The sequence below is a fragment of the Mercurialis annua genome, linkage group LG4, assembly GCF_937616625.2.
Source record: "Mercurialis annua linkage group LG4, ddMerAnnu1.2, whole genome shotgun sequence".
NCBI lineage: Eukaryota > Viridiplantae > Streptophyta > Magnoliopsida > Malpighiales > Euphorbiaceae > Mercurialis > Mercurialis annua.
Genome location: NC_065573.1, coordinates 5692880 through 5716865, shown reverse-complemented (window position 1 = coordinate 5716865; position 23986 = coordinate 5692880). Strand labels below are relative to the sequence as shown.

The 23986-nt window shown below is 31.9% G+C and overlaps 1 long non-coding RNA gene across 1 annotated transcript; it reads right to left on the bottom strand.

Moving 5' to 3' along the window:
- Positions 1-671: 671 nt before the first annotated feature.
- Positions 672-3514, bottom strand: LOC126679418 (uncharacterized). The gene is made up of 2 exons (XR_007640861.2): positions 2868-3514; positions 672-871 (listed from the first exon to the last, which is right to left on the bottom strand). It is a non-coding gene; the product is annotated as an uncharacterized LOC126679418 (long non-coding RNA).
- Between the last annotated feature and the right edge of the window lie 20472 nt (positions 3515-23986).

Genomic DNA, 23986 nt, shown 5'->3' with positions numbered 1-23986 from the left:
ACCATATTTATCACAATTAATATACATTTGTCACCACATACGACGAGTTATTAGTGACAAAAAGATTGTGAAGTGATAAAAAAATATTTATCACGAGTAATCTATCATAAAGTGACGAAATTAATTGTCATAATAATTAACTAATTGTGATAAATTTAATTTATCACAACAAGTAACTTAACATAATGTGACGAGATTAATTGTCATTATAATTAGTTAGTTGTGATAAATTTAATTTATCACAATAAGTAATTTAACATAACGTGACGAAATTAATTGTCATTATAATTAGTTAGTTGTGATAAATTTAATTTATCACAACACGTAATTTATGGACGAAATCTATTGTCATTATAATTTATCAACAGTGACAAATTTAATTTATCACAATAAGTAATTTATCATAACGTGACGAAATTAATTGTCATTTTACATTTGTCAACGGTGACAAATTTACTTTATCACAACAAGTAATTTATCATAGCATAACGAAATTAATTGTCATCATAATTAGTTAGCTGTGACAAAAATAATTTATCACACCAAGTAAACGTGACGAAATTAATTGTCATTATAATTAGTTAGTAGTGAAAAAATTATTTGTCATTATAACCGTTGTTTTATTATATTATTTCCATTTTTATCGATACTAAAATAATTGAATACGGTAATTTGTTGCTAAAATCAATGAATAAAAAACAAAATCAATTCAAATATTACATAAAATTATCAATGAATAAGTCTTTAATAATACTAAAATAACCGATTGTATGCAAACATATAAACTATTTGCTATAAAGAAAAGAAACTAAATTAAGCCTAACTTTTGATATAGGAGACGTTCATCTTCTTTCATTCCAACAATTCCCATCTGCAAGAAAAAAAATACGTTTATTATATACAATTTTATTTTCAAACTGACAAAATTAAGTGAATAATTTAGAAATTATATAAAGAAATATACTATTTTTAACCAAACTAGTAGAGTTTATTCGTATCTCAGAAGCATAAACTCGATAAAATGCCAGATACTCGGCGAAGTTCAAGCATTTTCTCGAGTTACATTAATTCTGAAGACATTTGAACTCGAGGTAAGACATAAAACTCGAAGAGTTTCAAGCCTAACCTCGAGTTTGGACTTCTCCAGATATGAACTAACTCGAGGAAGGAAAAATACTCTTCGAGTTTCATGCATTCCTCGAGTTTTTCATTTCTGGAGAAGCTCATTATCGAGGAAGGCTTTAAACTCCAAGTGTTTCAAGCTTAACCTCGAATTTATGGTGACATAATGTGAACCTTATGTTTATCTTATGTCAACCTTATGAAACACAACATAAACACAAAATAGAGAAACAAACACGAATTGCAAAAAAAAACACGAAAGACAATCTTTCCATTCCGGCAAAAGCATTAAAACACATTTCTTTTTGGAAAGAATACCTAAGAAATACTACAGTTTATCTCATGTTAGTTTGCTTCTCTATTCAAATTGATATTTATGTCTTATACTATTTTTAAATTTTATTTAGATGCAGTTTTTTAAAAGTTTTTGTGACCGAATATGAACCTTATGTCAACCGTATGTTAACCTTATGAAACACAAAATAAGCATAAAATAGAGAAACAAAAACGAATTGCAGAAAATATATGAGTAAAGAATAACTTGAAAACATATTTTCATTCCTGAAAAAGCATTGAAACACAATTCCATTTGCTAATTATATCAATTCTCTAAACAAAATAAATGAAACACAAAATAAAGAATCAATTCAACTGAACCTTCATTAACATTTGTTTGTTTAGAGGACATGGTTTTAGTTTCACCAACCATATTAACTTCAGCAGCCACTAGTCCTTGAGTTGTGCTATCTTTTTCATCGATATAACTCTTTTTTTAGTACTAAGTGACATTGTTTAGAAGATCCTTGAAAATAATTGAATTGAATAGCAAGTATGGTAAGAATTGTTTGTAATTCTTTCTATAATATTTTGATAAGAAAGAAGAAACAACTTTATTTTTTCATTCAACAACGTGATTCTTGCAATTATGGTTAATGTCAAAGAGTTTTCCTTTTAGAGAAAACTTTCATTAATTAAAAAATTAAATAAGGACATAATTATTTTCGTTTCCCTCTCTTTTTTTGTTTCCCTCCTATTTTAATATTATTTCCCTCCTACTAAATTCGTTTTTCACTTTTCCTTATTCGATTTGCCAAAATCTTGGCAAATCAAATCAGTTTGAGATATATTCTGAAAATCTTGTTGCAGAAAATTTGTTTATTACTCGAGGTAGTCCAGAAACTCGACGAGTTTAAACTATAGCCTCAAATTATAATCTGTTTAAAAAGTTATGGTGACATAATGTGAGCCGTATGCTTACCTTATGTCAACCTTATGAAACACAAAATAAACACAAAATAGAGAAACAAACACGAATTGTAGAAAAATATATGGTAAAGAAAAACACGAAAAACAATTTTTCCATTCCTGCAAAAGCATTAAAACACATTTCTTTTTGGGAAGAAGACCTAAGAAATACTACAGTTTATCTCATGTTAGTTTGCTTCACTATTCAAATTGATATGTATGTCTTATACTATTTTTAATTTTATTTAGATGCAGTTTTTTAAAAGTTTTTGTGAACGAATATGAACCTTATGTCAACCGTATGTCAACCTTATGAAACACAAAATAAACACAAAATAGAGAAACAAAAACGAATTGCAGAAAATATATGAGTAAAGAATAACTTGAAAACAATATTTCCATTCCAGAAAAAGCATTGAAACATAATTCCATTTGCTAATTATATAAATTCTATAAACAAAATAAATGAAACACAAAATAAAGAATCAATTCAACCTAACCTTCATCAACATTTGTTGGTTCAAAGGACATGCTTTTAGTTTCAGCAACCATATTAACTTCAGCAGCCACTAGTCCTTGAGTTGTGCTATCTTTTTCATCGATATAACTCTTTTTCTAGTACTAGGTAACATTGTTGAGAAGATCGTTGAAAAGAATTGAATTGAATAACAAATATGGTGAGAATTTTTTGTAATTCTTTCTATGATATTTTGATAAGAAAGAAGAAACAACTTTATTTTTTCATTCAACAACGTGATTCTGGCAATTATGGTTAATGCTAAAGAGTTTTCCTTTTAGAGAAAACTTTCATTAATTAAAAAATTAAATAAGGACATAATTATTTTCGTTTCCCTCTCTTTTTTTGTTTCCCTCCTATTATAATATTGTTTCCCTCCTACTAAATTTGTTTTTCACTTTTCCTTATTTGATTTGTCAAAATCTTGGCAAATCAAATCAGTTTGAGATATATTCTGAAAATCTTGTTGCAGAAAATTTGTTTGTTACTCGAGGTAGTCCAGAAACTCGACGAGTTTAGACAATAGCCTCGAGTTATAATATGTTTTTCTTCAACTTAATCCAAATATCACCACTTTTCTTTAGATATGTAGAAGCAAAATGCAAAATGAAAAAGTCTTTGTATCCCATATTAAAAGCAAAACAAAAAGTCTAAAGTTGACAAATGGTTGATTTAAAGGTTATTTATGGTTACTATAAATAATTTTTGTGTTATTCAAAGTAATAGTTGACCGCGTCATTTCTATCGCTCTCTCATAAATATTTCAAAACAATATTTTGTCTTAATCTTGTTGAGGTAATATATACCTTTTGTAAAATAAATCGGAACAAATAAGAAATTTTTCCACTTTTGCCTATTTTTATAATTTATTTTAATATTTTTAATTAGTATAATTTGAATTTTTATAATAGCTAAATTTATTCGGTTGAATATGATTTTACTCGCATAACCATTATTGAAATTGTATTTTAGGATTTAGGGTTTAGAGTTTTGGATTTGGGGTTTAGGGTTTAGGGCTTAGGGTTTAGGGTTAGGGTTTAGGGTTTTGGGTTAGGATTAGTGTTAGAGTTACCAAAAACAACATTTAGCGACATTTAATTTTTTTTAATGACCGCTAAAAAATAAAACAACATTTAATTTATTTATTTTAAATTTAGAAAAAGTCAAAAAATCCTTAAATTAACACTATATTGATAGAAAAATAAATTTGATTACAATAGGTAAAAATGATTAAATATTTTTTATTATGTAATTTGCTATTATTTATTTATGTATAAAATAATTTTATAACTTTCGATAAAAATTAAGAGAACTTAAAATATATGTTACATGTTCCTCAATTTACTTTGCATGTGCCTCAACTTACGTTAGATGTGTCCAAATGTCAACGGAGTTAAGTTATAAGAAAATAATTGTAAAGTCTATACTCATGTGTGTAAAAGACCGTTAATACATTGTTTGTACGTAGGTCGTACACGGCCCGTTAAAAATTACGAAAAAATTACAAATCTAGCTTATTGTAACGGTTTTTGTAGAGTTTGATCATCGATAAGTTTATTTTTATAACTTTCGATAAAAATCAGGAAAACTTAAAATATATGTTACATGTGCCTTAAATTACGTTGCATAACATGCCTTAACTTACGTGAGATGTGTCCAAATGTCAACGGAGTTAAGTTATGAGAAAATAATTGCGAAGTCTATACTAATGTGTATAAAAGACCGTTAATATATTGTTTGTACGTAGGTCGTACACGGCCCGCTAAATATTACGGAAAAATTACAAAGCTAGCTTATTGTAACGGTTTTTGTAGGGTTTGATCATCAATAACTTTATTTTTATAACTTTCGATAAAAATTAGGAGAACTTAAAATATACGTTACATGTGCCTCAAATTACGTTGCATAACGTACCTCAACTTACGTGAGATGTGTCCAAATGTCAACGGAGTTAAGTTATGAGAAAATAATTGCAAAGTCTATTCTAATGTGTTTAAAAGACCGTTAATACATTGTTTGTACGTAGGTCGTACACGGCCCGTTAAAAATTACGGAAAAATTACAAAGCTAGCTTATTGTAACGGTTTTTGTAGGGTTTGATCATCGATAAGTTTATTTTTATAACTTTCGATAAAAATTAGGAGAACTTAAAATATACGTTACATGTGCCTCAAATTACGTTGCATGACGTGCCTCAACTTACGTGAAATGTGTCCAAATGTCAACGAAGTTAAGTTATGAGTAAAAAATCGTAAAGTCCATTCTAATTTAAAAAACCGTTAATACATTGTTTGTACGTAGGTCGTACATGACCCGTTAAAACATATGGCAGAAATACAGTTTAACTCCTTAAATTGCCAAAAAAGCAATTCGGTCCCTAAACTCATAATTTTTACTAATTTGCCCCAAGACTAAAATGAAACTTGAAAATTAAACACAATAGTCAGAATCAATTTATCAAATATCCCTTAAATCTTTGAATTTCCCAAATCACACTAAATTTAATAATTTCTTTTATTGATAATCAAAATTAGATAACAATTTCTTTTCCATCAAAAAACCAATTCAATTTTATCATTATATCTATATGATTCTCAATCTTCTTCATTGTATTTCTAAAACCCTTTTAAAATATGAAATTTTTGAATTATTATTTTTTGAAATAGAAAATATTGATTTTTAATTAGTGATTGATTTTTATTTTTTTTACAGACAACAAATCCACGGTGTAGAATAAGAAAACACAATAGCAAAATTCGAAGTGAACTTGTTAGTATCAAGAAAAGACATCCTCATGTACACTATAAAAAATTATCTTTTAGTGACCAAATTTTAACGAGGATAGATTAATTTCCTAATTCAAAGCTAATTTTTATAACTATCTGAGAGTATACAATTTCCATGGTTAAAAACATAGCTATTAGTTAGGAAATTTTTGAATCCTTGCTATTGATAATATTTTTGTGGGTATAAGAAAAAAAAATTCCAAAAACGTTTCCCACCATATTGTTTTAGTGTTTCCCACCATATATTTTGGAAGTTTCCTAATCTATCTTTAACTCTTAAAGTAAAATTTTGGCCAAAAACGTTTTCCACCATATTTTTTGGTGTTTCCCACCATATATTTTGGAAGTTTCCTAATCTATCTTTAACTCTTATACTCAAAATAAATTCCTAATTTTATTTTCACAAAACATGCTTTCGATTTCAATTTTTTTTTCCAAATCTCAAATCCTTGTCTTTCTCATGACCTTTCATTTTTCTTTTATCATTTCCAACTTTTCAATCCTTTGTCTATGTCAGAATCACACTACCAAATTCCTAATTTTTTAAAATGTTTCTTCTAATAATAATTGATTTTTTTTACCAAAATGCAATTTGAAAAACGGTGATCATCAAACAATATGGGTAAAAACTGTGACTTTTACCTTGTCTCATTGCATGTAATTTTAGTTACTTTATCACCGGATGCAACTGCCAGAATCATTGGTGCCGCCTCTACCGCAAATAGTGGTATTAAACTAGCGGATCCCGCTGCCGGAGATCTCTACACGAGCAAAGATTGGATCAACGCCGTTAATATCTATTCATAAGTGTTTCAAGATCTGATCATATGAAGTATTAATATCATTCGATGATAATAGCTTTTACTTTATTTTCTCTGGCCAAGATTGTTTTGATTAAGTGTTATTTTCTCCGGCCATGGTTGTTTTGGTAAATTGCTACCGCCGTTAAATATGGCATCAGAGATCATATGGGTACTGAAACTCAATGGGTTTGCGGTTATTCATGTTAAAGATGGTTACACTAACAATTAGTTTCTTGAATAATCATTTAATTCTTGAAAATTGATTAAATTGCTTAGTTCATATGGCTTTCATTCTTAATCAGCTCTCCTTTTTATTTAGATATAAACATTAAACAATCATTTTCATTTAAGGTGGTTTGGAATGAAAACTACGTCGTTTAGTGTTTTGAAAAATATATGTCTATCATGTTTTTGGGTGATGTGGACCTAAAATAGTAGTAAACTTGCTCAAATAAAATTTGAGAACACGCGATCATGTTTTTGTTAGAAAAGGACTTCTTAAACAAAATATGGAATGTAGAGGGATTGAGACGAGTGAAAAATTAGTACAGGGACCATATGAAAAAGTTTTTCCCTAATGAAGCATGTGTCTATCATGTTTCCGTTAGAAAAGGACTTCGTAAACAAATTAGTCTTTTTTCTTAAGTTAAAAAAATACCTAAACAAATAAACAACAACAAACACAGAATCAACAAAAAAAGTTTTTCCCTAATGAAGAAGTGCTTTGATAAAATAAGAAGTTAACCTAATTTAGATATTTGAATATCAATTGTCACATAATTTTTTTATCAAAATAAAATATAATTTCATGACCCATTTTATCTTGTTATCATTAATTTTTTTTTTCAATTGCATTGTGACATAACATTTATTAATCACAATATCATTTAATTTCACTTAATTGCTGGAAAAATAAATTACTCACAATATTTTTATATATTATGATAAAATTTATTTTATCATAACAACTGTAATTTTAATATATAGTGACAAAACGTTTTGTTGTCAAAACTCTTTGTCACAACAAACATAATTAATTTTTATAGTGACAAAAACATTTGACACAATCTATAATTATCACAACATTATTTAATTTTAATTCATTTCTGCAAAATAAAATTTGACAGGACTGTATTTAAACATTATGCCAAAATTTATTTTATCATTATAGCTGTATATATTTTCTTTTTTATCATTTATTTTCTGCAATTCGTTTTTCTTTCTCTATTTTGTGTTTCATAAGGTTGACATATGGTCCACATAAGGTTAATTTACAGTCATTATAACTTTATTATTAAAATAAAGGCACAAAAGATTTATTTTGGCAAAATACTTTGTCAAAAAAACATTTACTTTTTTATAGTGACAAATAAATTTGACACAATAAACTATAGTGGAAAGATTATTTTTCGAGTTGTTCATTACCATATATTTTCTGCAATTTCTTTTTCTTTTTCTATTTTGTGTTTATTTTGTGTTTCATAAGGTTAACATAAGGTTTACATAAGGTTCATTTTCTGTCATTATAACTGTATTTTTAAAATACGGGCACAAAACATTTGTTTTGGCAAAATACTTTGTCACAAAAACATATTTACTTTTTTTTAGTGACAAATAAATTTCACACAATAAACAGTAGTGGAAAGAGTGTTTTCGAGTTATTCTTTAACATATATTTTCTGCAATTCCTTTTTCATTCTCTATTTTGTGTTAATTTTGTGTTTCGTAAGGTTGACATAAGGTTCATGTTCTGTCATTATAACTGTATTTTTAAAATATGGGAACAAAACATTTGTTTTGACAAAATACTTTGTCACAAAAATATATTTACTTTTTTTTGCAGTGGCAAATAAATTTGACACAATATTAATTTATTACAATATCATTTAATTTCATTTAATTGCTGCAAAAATAAATTTGTCAAAATATTTTTACAAATTATGATAAAATCCATTTTATCATCATAACTTTATTTCTAATATATAATAACAAAAAGTGTTTTTTTTTGACAAAATACTTTGTCACAATAAACATAATTAATTTTTATTGTGACAAAATATATCTAATTGCTTTAAAATAAAATTTGTCACCACTTTTTCAAATATTATGATAAAATTTATTTTGTCATAATAAAAATATTTTAAATTACGGCGAAAAACATTTTTTTGTCAAAATAGTTAGTCACAACAAACATAATTAATTGTTATAGTGACAAAAATGGTTGACACAATATGTATTTGTCACAATATCATTTCATTGAACTCTCATTGTGACAAAATATTTTTTTTTGTCACAATTAACCTAATTATTATGACAAAATATAGTTTGTCACATACTTTTTTGTCACAACAAGCCAAATTTTTTGTAGTGTATTAAACGTGTTGTTGTACACATATAATGGCAAAATGCTTAAATCACCATATGCAATTACTGAACTTTGATATGCCAAAAGTAAAATTGTTTTCCACGATTCTTTCTGTACAGTACCAAAAAGAGCCATCAAAATTTGCAATTTGAAAATCACGAGTTGATAATAAAACCAAAAGTGAACTCCCTTATTGTGAACACTAAAGTACCCAACTCACCTTTACTTGGTTTTGAAAAAAACCCACGTTCCCAATCCATGATTGTAATCTTCAAAAATAAAGAAACCCATTATTATTGAGAGACCCAGAAGCAGAAGCTACAAATTCACTACCCAAAGAAGAACAATTATAATAAGGTCCTTTCTTTCAGAAAACGGAAGCGATGGCGGCTGCGGCGGTTCTGTGTTGAAGTTGAAGTTGAGAAATAAGCTCCATTCAATGCTCACATGCGATGATTGAAGAAGAAGAAAAAGAAGAAGAAGAAGAAGAAGAAGTTGAAGTTGAGAAATAAATGGGTGAGAATGAGGGGATTGTTGGCGCAGCGTGAGGCGCGGGTCCAGATCATATATTTCAATTCAAAATCAAAACTCCAACAATCCGGATCCTAAAGTTGATCATTTCAACAACAAATGGATCGTCGTATCATTTAGTAATTAAAGCACGCATCTAGGAATCATAAGAAGAATACCTATGTCGATTCTCCAACGATTCTTGTAGTCCCGAAAGTACGGTGACCTCAAGCTCGTCCACACGAGTATGCGTCCGATTGAATCCTCGCCTTGAAGTAATATGCAAGAGTTCCTCTTATCAAGAAGCCATAAGCTCAAACTCTCGCCGCGATCACTACCTTGCTCAGATGTATGGAAAACGTCGCCAAGTTTTTCCTGTGATTGATAACTACTTGAACTCCTTCAAGTGCTTTCTCTCTCTACAACTTTGTAGTGAGATGTTTGTTGCGTGGTGTATTGAAATGAGCAAGGACATGCTCTATTTATAGGCTAGAGCATGTCTTAAGAATACAACACCTTGCATGCTAGATGTCACACACCAAATAGAGATGAATGTTTCGGTGCATTCTTTTTGAACCAATGTTCATAATTACCGTACACTCAAAATTCCCTTCATCTAAGATTCCAATCTTGGCTAGTGTCACGGTTAAGTCAAACACTGTATGTCTTGTTTATATGACCTCATCTCTCAGTTCTAATTCTTGATAAATATGACTTCCACTAGAAACAACTTTCTATGTAAGTCATATACACCTGCGCAGGTTTTATCATCCATCAAGAACAATTTGAGATAGCATAGAATCTTGTCTCCGTTCATCCAGAGTGATGAATCCTTTCTAGGTTAAACCCCTATCTCCATATACAACTAACTAGAGCTAACACATCCCGCGGCCCTAGCTCATGAAAGATCTAGGGTTAAGGAGTATCAAACTCTAATCACCTATATACAAGATAGTGTCACCGCAAGTCAAAGGACATATGTACAATTATGAACTAGGTGACATTAAATTGACTTTAATGAATTACCATGTATAAGTCATCTAGCGTCACTTGTTCGACTTACTCAACACCTTGAGTGTCCACATGTTTATTCTGATCCCCATCAAGAAGTATGAGACTCACTACTTCCTATAATTAGCAACTCTTTACTAATTAGGAGAATAAATAGAGGTGACAATCTTTTCGGGATAATGCGATGCCCTTATTCGCAGGACCCCATCGATCGTGAACGGTTATTTAGATCACTTGTATAATAGAATCTGTCACTCATATTCTTAACACCTTAAGAATTGATTCTATCACAATGTGATAAGGACAAAACGTAATACATGAACACTTAGTTGATGAGACACTTAGTTCAAATAGAACATATATATCTTTGCCATTGGGATTAATTCTACAAATATACACGATCAAATGGCCCTAGGGCATATACTACAAACAATCTCCCACTTGAACTAGTGCCATTGACAACTATATAAAAGCCCCATCTTCACAAGATGTAAATATTAATGACTCTAAGTCATGTAAACCTTAATGACTCTAAGTCATGTAAACCTTAATGACTCCAAGTCATGGGCTTTGTCAGTGGGTTAGCCATGTTATTGGCTAATGCTATCTTTTAGAGAAACAATTTTCTCTTTCCAACAATTTCATTAGATAATATGATAATGCCTTTCCTTATGTTCGGATAAGTTGTGAGACCCGACTTCTTTTGCTAGGGCAGTAGCACCATTGTGGTCGCAGAAAAGAGGAACTTTCGACTTAATGGAAGAAAACCGTACTTAGTTCAGTTACACTAATTTATCCAAACACCTTCTATTACGACATCTCATGTCCTCATATACTCGGCTTCTATAATGGAGTATGGAGTTGATTCTTGCTTAGAACACTTCTAGCTCACTACTCCTTCATTATAGATAAATATGAATCTGGAGATAAACTCTCTATTATCCATATCTGTTTATTAATCAGAATCTGTAAAACGGTCTACTCAAAAATCTCGTTCTCCATTTGTTAATACCATATCTTTAGTTCTATAAAAGTACTTAAAGATACCTTTAACAACCATCCAATGTTCTCAACATAGATTGGATTAAAACCGATTAGTCCCACTAACCGCATAGACAATTTCTAGCTTTGTATGTGGCAACACATACCTCAGACTACCAATTGCCGAATCTTATGGTATCTTTGCTAGATTCTGTCTTTCTTCAGAAGTTTCGGAAGACACTCCCTTTGAAAGAAGAATTTTATGCCTAACTAGTATCAATCCTCTCTTAGAACTTCCATATTGAACTACTTCAATATCTTTTCTAAGAAGAGCCTTTATAAGAAACCAATTATTCTCTTAGATCTATCTCTATAGAGTCTAATACTGCGAATTTAGGCTACCTCTCCTAGGTCTTTGATGGAGTACGTATTAGATAAACCAAAGTTTTACAAAAGTTAACATTTCGATATTATTATTTATTAGTAATAAGTTATCTACATACAAGATCATGAAAGTGAGTCTGCTCCCACTAACCTTCTTGTAAACATTGGGTTTATCATCATTTTTAATAAATTCATAACTCCTTACGGATTTATCAAGACGACGAAACTCAAAGCTTTCTTTCCATCCACTAGGGATCATTTTAGCTTACACGCCTTGGAACCTTCTTCGGATTCAAAATCCTCGACTTATTCCATATAGATATACTCCTTAATTTAACCATTAAGGAATGTGGTTCTTACATCCATATGTCCAACCACAAAATCTGAATGTGTAGTCTTGGTAAGAAAAATCTTAATGGACTTAAACATGGCTACCGGCGATAAAGTGTATTCACAATACAACTTCTTGCCGCTAGCAAAACTCTTTTGCAACAAGCCTAGCTTTAAAGGTCTCCACCTTTCCATTACTACCAATTTTACACTTGAAGATCCATTTAAACCTTATTGGTATAATACCTTTGGATGGATCGACTATCTTTTAAAATTTGGTTTCTTTATATGGAATCCATTTTAGATTTTATTCCATCAAACCAATTTTTAAGAATCTATATCAGATATAGTTTCCTCATAAGTAGAGGGATCAACACTTGATCTTTTACTCCATGACTAAACAACTCTTGTTTATCATGCGGGAAAACCATCTCTCTCCGGTGGACGAGATACTCTACTTAATATTCGAGTTGTTAATGTAGATACATCTTTTACTAACTCCGGCTTTTAGTGGGTTTGATCAATCTTCATTGATTCATTATTTTGTTGGTAACTAGATGACTCCTCATCTAATTCTATATTCCTTTCTTAGTGTCCATCTTGAATAAACGCTTTATTAAGAAAGACTACCACCGATAAAAAACGATTATTTGTTCGGTTCGAATATAGAAACAATATCCTAAAATGTCTTTAGGATATCCAACATAACCTTTCCATGATTGATTTTGATTCCAAATTTATCGGATAGTAGTTTCCTAATATGTTCCGAACACCCTCAAATCTTAACATCCTTAAGACTTGATTTCATACCATATCGCATAAGGTATCTATGGTGCAAATTTAGTTGGAATTTAATTTAGAATTTTATTAGCGGTAAGAAGTGCTTGACCCTATAACGAGATGGATAAGTCAATATATAGCTCATTATTGATCGTATCATTTCCCACAATGTACGATACGTCCTTCTTGACAGACGCACCATTCAACCATGGTGTTCCCAAGGAGTAAGTTGAAAAATAATACCACATTCCTTTTAGGAACATACCAAATTCTGTACTCACGTATTCTTCCCTTTTCGATCACATCATAAAGTATTAATACGTTTTCCAATTTGGTTTTCTACTTCATTCTTGAAGTCATTTGAACATTTCAAAATCTTCATGTTTGTTCTTCATAGACAAACTTAACTATATCATGATAAATCATCGATGTAGAAAATGAAGTATAAGTATCTACCTTGGTCCGTTTCTTTAAATGTACCATATGCATCACTATGTATGATCTCTTAAACGGCTTTAGCTCTAACTCTTTGTCCCACAAAGAATAATCAGGCCATGTTGCCTTTAAGATACGACTCACAAATCGGAAGAGATGCAAAATATTGATTGCTCAAGATTCCCATCCTATCTAACTTGTTATGTCTATCTTTTGCAATATGTCCTAATTATAAATGCCAAAGTTATTTAGAAGTTTGATAACTTATGGTATTAATTTTGAAAACATCTTTTGCATTAAACATCTTTATACAAGTCATAAAGAACATTCTATACATATCCATACCCAACTCCGTATTATCAAACATAATACTACAAACATCCTTTGTAAATAGAAAATCAACTACCAAATTTGTCATACAAATTCGGATATGATATTTCTATATATATTGGGTAAGTACAAAAAACTTGTTTAAGTACAACTTATGTTTATTTAAGAAAATTGAAGTTGATCCTATAGCTCTTGTCGCAACGCTTGCGTCATTCCCGAGATTTAAGATTACTTCATCTTTTTCCTTTCTTTCTTACTTTTACTAAATCCGTAAAAGATAAAAAAATGTGAGAATTAACATCGGTATTCAATACCCATGCTTTTAATTGAGCAATTGACATTGGAATACGAGATAGACATTCTTGATGGAATTGTCGTTCCTCTCGTTATTGCCCTTTAAGTATTCACAATACTTAATGTAATTTCCATTTCAATATCTTTCGGTTTGACAAAAGAAACACTTTCTTTTATTGACCGAACCGCCTTTTAAATATTCCAAATATTTCCGGCAATGATTTATACTGTCCTACATCTTAACAAATGAAAACATTTTTCTTTGTTAACCGTTGTGCATTTCTTTTCCGTAATAGCCTTGGAGGCATCTAAATATCTTAATCAATCAAAAATTGATTTTAAACCACTAGCCGATTACTATCATGAATGTCACTTGAAAGGATTCTATTTAATCTATTATCCCTTAGACAGCAAAGATCTCTAATTAGTATTCATGTTATTTTATATATTTAACCATAATGATTTGGTCTTTATCAAAATGGCCTCCCACTATCTTTGTCGAATCCTACACTTCCAAAATAGGAAACGGGAATCTTTGTTGGAAAAGATTTCAAGCGGGCGATTGAATTCTTATATTCATTTATCTTTCCCTCAAGTACTTAATGCTATTCTTGGGATCAAAATGATATATAAGTGAACAACTACTTGTTCATCATATCTCATATGAGGTTCAATCATTTCCGGCTCCTAATGCTTTCACCCTCAGATACCCATTGTCGTTATTGGGTTTCTGCATTAGTTAAGTTTAACCCATTAAATCAACTAAGATGTATCAATTTGAATAATACACGACTCATGTACGCCTAATTGCCGTTATTGTCGTGTACTATATCAATACACCCGTAACATCTCATGCTTAACAATAAACTCAACAACAGCCTCTTGACGATATCATCTCACCCCTATGTATCCATAGCCGACAAGATGATAACTCAAAGTGTGTTAGTTTATTGCTCCAATGGAGAGCCATTGATAAATCAATTTAATGATTAATCAATATAAACTTCATCTTTCAACTTTTTAGGAAGATTTCTTAGGGTTTTAAATTATTCCGGTCTCACTAAGCACACAACACATTTTACATGCATCATACATATTAAAGCTAAAATAAATCATGCAATCACACATGTATGATCATGGACTTTCTAGGTCTCATTCTTTAGGCACAAAAAAATGAGCAAATTATTACATATCTCGGAAATGATTCTCTAATCATTTACTATGTAATATCTACTTTCTTTAGGTATCGAGGATTCATCCTAGAACCTCCGAAAACCTCAACCGATTGCTAATCCTCGAAAAAAAAATTAATTTTTTTGTTTACGTTTTTTTTACGGTTTTTTTTTTGAGTCGGAAACTTTTTCCCGTGTGTAAAACCCCTTTTTCAGCATTTCGGTTTTTTACGAATTTTCGTTTTCCGAGCCGAAAACTTTTTTCCCGGGTCTAAAACCCGTTTTCAAGCATTTTTGGTTTTTATTGAAAAAAATATTGAATTTTTTTTTGTCCGGGTTTTTTTTTTCGGGTTTCGCTTTTTCCGCACATCATGTTGATGACAACATAATGCACAAGCGAATCACGTATAGTGTTAAATTATCACATTAGAAAAATTCCCAGGATAGATTGGAGGGTCACGAGCGGACCACTTAAGTACCAATCTTCTAGACAGAATTTAATCAAATGTAATTAATATCACAATAGCGTTCGTTGGTTTTTGAAAAAAAAAAAACTTAAACACTCGGAAATATAAATTACATGCAATAATAATTCCCAAGTCCATGATTATTTATACATGTATTCAATCGTAACGCGTTAATACTCGATGATACGGTGGATCTGATACCACTGTTGGCGCAGCGGGAGGCCAGATCATATATTTCAATTCAAAATCAAAATTCCAACAATCCGGATCCTAAAGTTGATCATATCAACAACAAATGGATCGTCGTATCATTTAGTAATTAAATCGCGCATCTAGGAATCATAAGAAGAATACCTATGTCGATTCTCCAACGATTCTTGTAGGCCCGGAAGTACGGTGACCTCAAGCTCGTCCACACGAGTATGCGTCCGATTGAATCCTCGCCTTGAAGTAATCTGCAAGAGTTCCTCTTGTCGAGCAGCCATAAGCTCAAACTCTCGTCGCGATCACTACCTTGCTCGGATGTATGGAAACGTCGCTAAGTTTTTCCCGTGATTGATGACTACTTGAACTCCTTCAAGTGCTTTCTCTCTCTACAACTTTGTAGTGAGATGTGTATTGTGTGGTGTATTGAATTGAGCAAGGACATGCTCTATTTATAGGCTAGAGCATGTCTTAAGAATGCAACACCTTGCATGCTAGGTGTCACACACCAAGCAAAAGTGTTGCCACCACATGACACCTTTCATGTGGTGGCATCATATAGGTGATGTCATCATATGACATCACATATATGACATAAGCTTATCTCATTACATCATCACCATGACATCATCATTCCATTAGCTTATGATTAATGATTTAAGTATCATTAATTACACTAATTAATTACTTAAGCCTTTTAATCATAAAACTTGGTTAAAATATAATTAGGTTCCTACTAATTTATAACTCTTATAAATTAGTCCCTAATTAACTTGGACATAGTACAATTAGGTTCCTACTAATTTATAACTCTTTACAAATTAGTCTCTAATTTGTACTTGTTTTTCATCTTAGATTAATATCCGAGATATGCTAATATCCATATGAAATTGATCTTTCGTAAACTCAATCGATTGCACACTCTATTGTATGTGACTAACTAGGTTCACATCTATATGGCAACGAGAGACATAAGAAACGCCTTTCTTATATTAAATAATTAAATCCCATTTAATTATTAATTCGCGTAGATCGAGAGTGACGTCTAGCAACATATCACGACCCCCAAATAGAGATGAATGTTTCGATGCATTCTTTTTGAACCAATGTTCATAATTACCGTACACTCAAAATTCCCTTCATCTAAGATTCCAATCTCGGCTAGTGTCACGGTTAAGTCAAACACTGTATGTCTTGTTTATATGACCTCATCTCTCAGTTCTAATTCTTGATAAATATGACTTCCGCTAGAAACAACTTTCTATGTAAGTCATATACACCTACGCAGGTTTTATCATCCATCAAGAACAATTTGAGATAGCATAGAATCTTGTCTCCGTTCATCCAGAGTGATGAATCCTTTCTAGGTTAAACCCCTATCTCCATATACAACTAACTAGAGCTAACACATCCCGCGGCCCTAGCTGATGAAAGATCTAGGGTTAAGGAGTATCAAACTCTAATCACCTATATACAAGATAGTGTCACCGCAAGTCAAAGGACATATGTACAATTATGAACTAGATGACATTAAATTGACTTTAATGAATTACCATGTATAAGTCATCTAGCGTCACTTGTTCGACTTACTCAACACCTTGAGTGTCCACATGTTTATTCTGATCCCCATCAAGTAGTATGAGACTCACTACTTCCTATTTAGCAACTCTTTACTAATCAGGAGAATAAATAGAGGTGCAAATCTTTTCGGGATAATGCGATGCCCTTATTCGCAGGACCCCATCGATCGTGAACGGTTATTTAGATCACTTGTATAATAGAATCTGTCACTCATATTCTTAACACCTTAAGAATAGATTCTATCACAATGTGATAAGGACAATACGTAATACATGAACACTTAGTTGATGAGACACTTAGTTCAAATAGAACATATATATCTTTGCCATTGGGATTAATTGTACAAATATACACGATCAAATGGCCCTAGGGCATATACTACTAACAATCTCCCACTTGAACTAGTGCCATTGACAACTATATATAAGCCCCATCTTCACAAGATGTAAATATTAATGACTCTAAGTCATGTAAACCTTAATGACTCTAAGTCATGTAAACCTTAATGACTCCAAGTCATGGGCTTTGTCAGTGGGTTAGCCATGTTATTGGCTAATGCTATCTTTTAGAGAAACAATTTTCTCTTTCCAACAATTTCATTAGATAATATGATAATGCCTTTCCTTTTGTTTGGATAAGTTGTGAGACCCGGTTTCTTTTGCTAGGGCAGTAGCACCATTGTGGTCGCAGAAAAGAGGAACTTTCGACTTAATGGAAGAAAACCGTACTTAGTTCAGTTACACTAATTTATCCAAACACCTTCTATTACGACATCTCATGTCATCATATACTCGGCTTCTATAATGGAGTATGGAGTTGATTCTTGCTTAGAACACTTCTAGCTCACTACTCCTTCATTATAGATAAATATGAATCTGGAGATAAACTCTCTATTATCCATATCTGTTTATTAATCAGAATCTGTAAAACGGTCTACTCAAAAATCTCGTTCTCCATTTGTTAATACCATATCTTTAGTTCTATAAAAGTACTTAATGATACCTTTAACAACCATCCAATGTTCTCAACATAGATTGGATTAAAACCGAGAACGTCGTATCATTTAGTAATTAAATCACGCATCTAGGAATCATAGGAAGAATACCTATGTCGATTCTCCAACGATTCTTGTAGTCCTGGAAGTACGGTGACCTCAAGCTCGTCCACACGAGTATGCGTCCGATTGAATCCTCGCCTTGAAGTAATCTGCAAGAGTTCCTCTTGTCGAGCAACCATAAGCTCAAACTCTCGCCGCGATCACTACCTTGCTCGGATGTATGGAAACGTCGCTAAGTTTTTCCCGTGATTGATGACTACTTGAACTCCTTCAAGTGCTTTCTCTCTCTACAACTTTGTAGTGAGATGTGTATTGTGTGGTGTATTGAAATGAGCAAGGACATGCTCTATTTATAGGCTAGAGCATGTCTTAAGAATGCAACACCTTGCATGCTAGGTGTCACAGACCAAGCAAAGGTGTTGCCACCACATGACACCTTTCATGTGGTGGCATCATATAGGTGATGTCATCATATGACATCACATATATGACATAAGCTTATCTCATTACATCATCACCATGACATCATCATTCCATTAGCTTATGGTTAATGATTTCAGTATCATTAATTACACTAATTAATTACTTAAGCCTTTTAATCATAAAACTTGGTTAAAATATAATTAGGTTCCTACTAATTTATAACTCTTATAAATTAGTCCCTAATTAACTTGGACATAGTACAATTAGGTTCCTACTAATTTATAACTCTTACAAATTAGTCTCTAATTTGTACTTGTTTTTCATCTTAGATTAATTTCCGAGATATGCTAATATCCATATGAAATTGATCTTTCGTAAACTCAATCGGCTGCACACTCTATTGTGTGTGACTAACTAGGTTCACATCTATATGGCAACGAGAGACATAAGAAATGCCTTTCTTATATTAATTAATTAAATCCCATTTAATTATTAATTCTCGTCGATCGAGAGTGACGTCTAGCAACATATCACGACCCCCAAATAGAGATGAATGTTTCGGTGCATTCTTTTTGAACCAATGTTCATAATTACCGTACACTCAAAATTCCCTTCATCTAAGATTCCAATCTCGGCTAGTGTCACGGTTAAGTCAAACACTGTATGTCTTGTTTATATGACCTCATCTCTCAGTTCTAATTCTTGATAAATATGACTTCCACTAGAAACAACTTTCTATGTAAGTCATATACACCTGCGCAGGTTTTATCATCCATCAAGAACAATTTGAGATAGCATAGAATCTTGTCTCCGTTCATCCAGAGTGATGAATCCTTTCTAGGTTAAACCCCTATCTCCATATACAACTAACTAGAGCTAACACATCCCGCGGCCCTAGCTCATGAAAGATCTAGGGTTAAGGAGTATCAAACTCTAATCACCTATATACAAGATAGTGTCACCGCAAGTCAAAGGACATATGTACAATTATGAACTAGGTGACATTAAATTGACTTTAATGAATTACCATGTATAAGTCATCTAGCGTCACTTGTTCGACTTACTCAACACCTTGAGTGTCCACATGTTTATTCTGATCCCCATCAAGTAGTATGAGACTCACTACTTCCTATTTAGCAACTCTTTACTAATCAGGAGAATAAATAGAGGTGCAAATCTTTTCGGGATAATGCGATGCCCTTATTCGCAGGACCCCATCGATCGTGAACGGTTATTTAGATCACTTGTATAATAGAATCTGTCACTCATACTCTTAACACCATAAGAATAGATTCTATCACAATGTGATAAGGACAATAGGTAATACATGAACACTTAGTTGATGAGACACTTAGTTCAAATAGAACATATATATCTTTGCCATTGGGATTAATTCTACAAATATACACGATCAAATGGCTCTAGGGCATATACTACTAACAGGGATTTACAGGTGTATGGTTTATGATCAGGGAAGAGAAGAGGACTGTGCTGTTGATAAATGATGAAAGTGACGATGATGGTTGCTTAGTGGATTTAATATATGAAATAGAACTCTAGAATAAGTAATAATTGGTAGTTAATTCATACATTAGCTATAAAGATTTCCACGTGTGTTTCATGCCTCACACACGTGGATTTAAATTTATCTCTATTCATGTTTTTTTGGCTGCCACTCTCGCTTAACGAGAGTGAAATACACTCTCTTTAATCCGTCCAGAAAAGGGTATTAAAATAGCAAAAATGGCAAGTAGAGGGACCGGTGGAATAACATTTTTGGAATAAGGACCTTATGAACAAAAGTTGTATAGTAGAGGGGTCCTACTATGAGTTTGGCCAAATATAAAAAACAACGGAAAACGGCACGAATCTACCGAAAATGGCTTTTTTTGGCGACGGATATTCCATTTTAGCGACGGAATTATCTGTCCCCAAAGGGTTAAAATTGAGACCAAATGCCACGTTGTAGCGACGAACAGTCCGTCGCAAAAACATGGCTATTTCGTCTCAATTTTGCCTCTTTGGCGACGGATAATTCCGTCGCTACAATGGAATATCCGTCGCCAATTTGTCTCAATTTCAGTCTCCAAAGGAGACTAATTGGCGACGGCCTTGGCAGATTTAGCGACGGAAATTCCGTCGCTAAATTTGCCACGGATTGAAATAATGGGTCGCTACTTAGTTAGCGACCGATACAGTTGCGACAGACAGAAGCCGTCGCCATTCCGTCGCTAAAAGGCTTTAGCGACGGAATTAATGGGTTTAGCGACGGAAATTTCTGTCGCTAAACCACTGTTTTCTTGTAGTGACAAACATTACGAAACAAATCCAAATGTTTACAAACGTTACGAAACAAATCCAAACGTTTCCCCATTTTTGCGATTTAAGCTAAACGTTTACAAATGTTACAAAACATATCCAAACGTTTCACCTTATTAGCGATTTAAGCCAAACGTTTATAAACGCAACAAAAGAAATCAAAACGTGTCACCATTTTAGCGATTTAAGCCAAACGTTTACAAACGTTACGAAACAAAACCAAGCGTTTCAACTTTTTAGCAATTTAAGCCAATTGTTTACAAACGTTACGAAACATATCCAAGCGTTTCACCTTTTTAGCAATTTAAGCCAAACGTTTACAGACGTTCCGAAACAAATCCAAGTGTTTAACCTTTTTAGCAATTGAAGCCAAACGATTACACACGTTACAAAACAAATCCAAACGTTTCACCTTTTTAGCAATTTAAGCCAAAGGTTTACAAATGTTACGCAACAAATCCAAACGTTTCACCTTTTTAGGGACTTAAGCCGAACGTTTATAAACGTTCCGAAACAAAACCTAACATTTCACCTTTTTAGCAATTTAAGCCAAATGTTACGAAACAAATTCAAACGTTTAAAACATTATGAAACAAATCCAAACATTTCAACTTTTTAACGATTTATGCCAAACGTTTACAAACGTTACGAAACAAATCCAAACGTTTCACCTTTTTAGCGATTGAATCCAAACGTTTACAAAGGTGGCGAAACAAATCCAAACGTTTCACCATTTTAGCGATTTAAGCCAAACATTTACAAACGTTACGAAACAAATCCAAATGTTTCACCTTTTTAGAAATTTAAGCCATACGTTTACAAACTTTATGAAACAAATCCAAGCGTTTCACCTTTTTAGCAATTTTTAGCCAAACGTACAAACGTTACGAAACAAATCCAAACGTTTTCCCATTTTTGCGAGTTAAACCAAACATTTAAAACATTACGAAACCAATCAAAACATTTCCCCTTTTTAGCGATTTATGCCAAACGTTTACAAACGTTATGGAACAAATCCAAATGTTTCCCCTTATTAGTGATTGAAACCAAACGTTGACAAACGTTACGAAAGAAATCCAAACGTTTCACCATTTTAGCGATTTAAGCCAAATGTTTACAAACGTTACGAAACAAATCCAAACGTTTCACCTTTTTAGCGATTTAAGCCAAACGTTTACAAAGATTAGTAAACAAATCCAAATGTTTCACTTTTTAGCAATTTAAGCGAAACATTTACAAACATTACGAAAAAAATCCAAGCGTTTCACTTTTTTAGCAATTTAAGCCAAACGTTTACAAACAGTACGAAACAAATCCAAGCGTTTCACCTTTTTAGTAATTTAAGCCAATCGTTTACAAACGTTACGAAATAAATCCAAGCGTTTCACGGTTTTAGCAATTTAAGACAAACGTTTACAAATGTTACGAAATAAATCCAAACGTTTCCCCTTTTTAGCGATTTAAGCCAAACGTTTACAAACGTTACGAAACAAAACCAAACGTTTAAAGCATTTCGAAACAAATCCAAACGTTTCCCATTTTTAACGATTTAAGCCAAACCTTTACAAACGTTATGAAACAAAACCAAACTATTAAAACGTTACGAAAAAAATCCAAACGTTTCACATTAATAGCGATTTATGCCAAACCTTTACAAACGTTACAAAACAAAACCGAGCGTTTCACTTTTTTGCAATTTAAGCCAAACATTTATAAACTTTACGAAAAAAATCCAAGCGTTTCACTTTTTTAGCAATTTAAGCCGAACATTTACAAACGTTCTAAAACAAATCCAAGCGTTTCACCTTTTTAGCAATTTAAGCCAAATGTTTACAAACGTTATAAAACAAATCCAAACGTTTCACCTTTTTAGTGATTTAATCCAAACGTTTATAAACGCTACGAAACAAATCTAAACGTTTCACCGTTTTAGCGATATAAGCGAAACGTTTATAAAAGTTACAAAACAAATCCAAACGTTTCCCCTTTTTAGCGATATAAGCCAAACGTTTCACCTTTTTAGTGATTTAAGCCAAATGTTTATAAATGCTACGAAACAAATCCAAACGTTTCACCTTTTTAGCGATTTAACCCAAACGTTTACAAACGTTACAGAACAAATCCAAACTTTTCACCTTTTTAGCGATTTAAGCCAAACGTTTCCCCATTTTAGCGATTTAAGCCAAACGTTTATAAATGTTGCGAAACAAAACCAAACGCTTACAAACGTTACAAAATAAATCCAAACGTTACAAAACAAATCCAAATATTTCCCCATTTAGCGATTTAAGCAAAACGTTTACAAACGTTACGAAACAAATCCAAACATTTTCCATTTTTAGAGATTTTAGCCAAACGTTTACAAACGTTACGAAACAAAAACAAACTTTTCACATTTTTAGCAATTTAACCCAAACGTTTACAAACGTTACGAAACAAATCCAAATGTTTCACCTTTTCAGCAATTGAAGCCAAATGGTTACAAACGTTAAGAAGCAAATCCAAACGTTTCCCCATTTTAGCCATTTAAGTGAAACGTTTATAAACGTTAGAAAACAAAACCAAACGTTTACAAACATTACGAAATAAATCCAAATGTTTACAAACGTTACGAAACAAATCCAAACGTTTCCCTATTTTTGCGATTTAAGCCAAATGTTTACAAACGTCTCAAAACAAATCCAAACGTTTCACCTTTTTACCGATTTAAGCCAAACGTTTATAAACATTTTAAGCGATTTAAGCGAAACGTTTACAAAAGTTACAAAACAAATTCAAACGTTTCACCTTTTTAGCGATTTAAGCCAAACGTTTACAAACATTACAAAACAAATCGAAACGTTTCACCTTTTTAGCGATATAACCCAAAC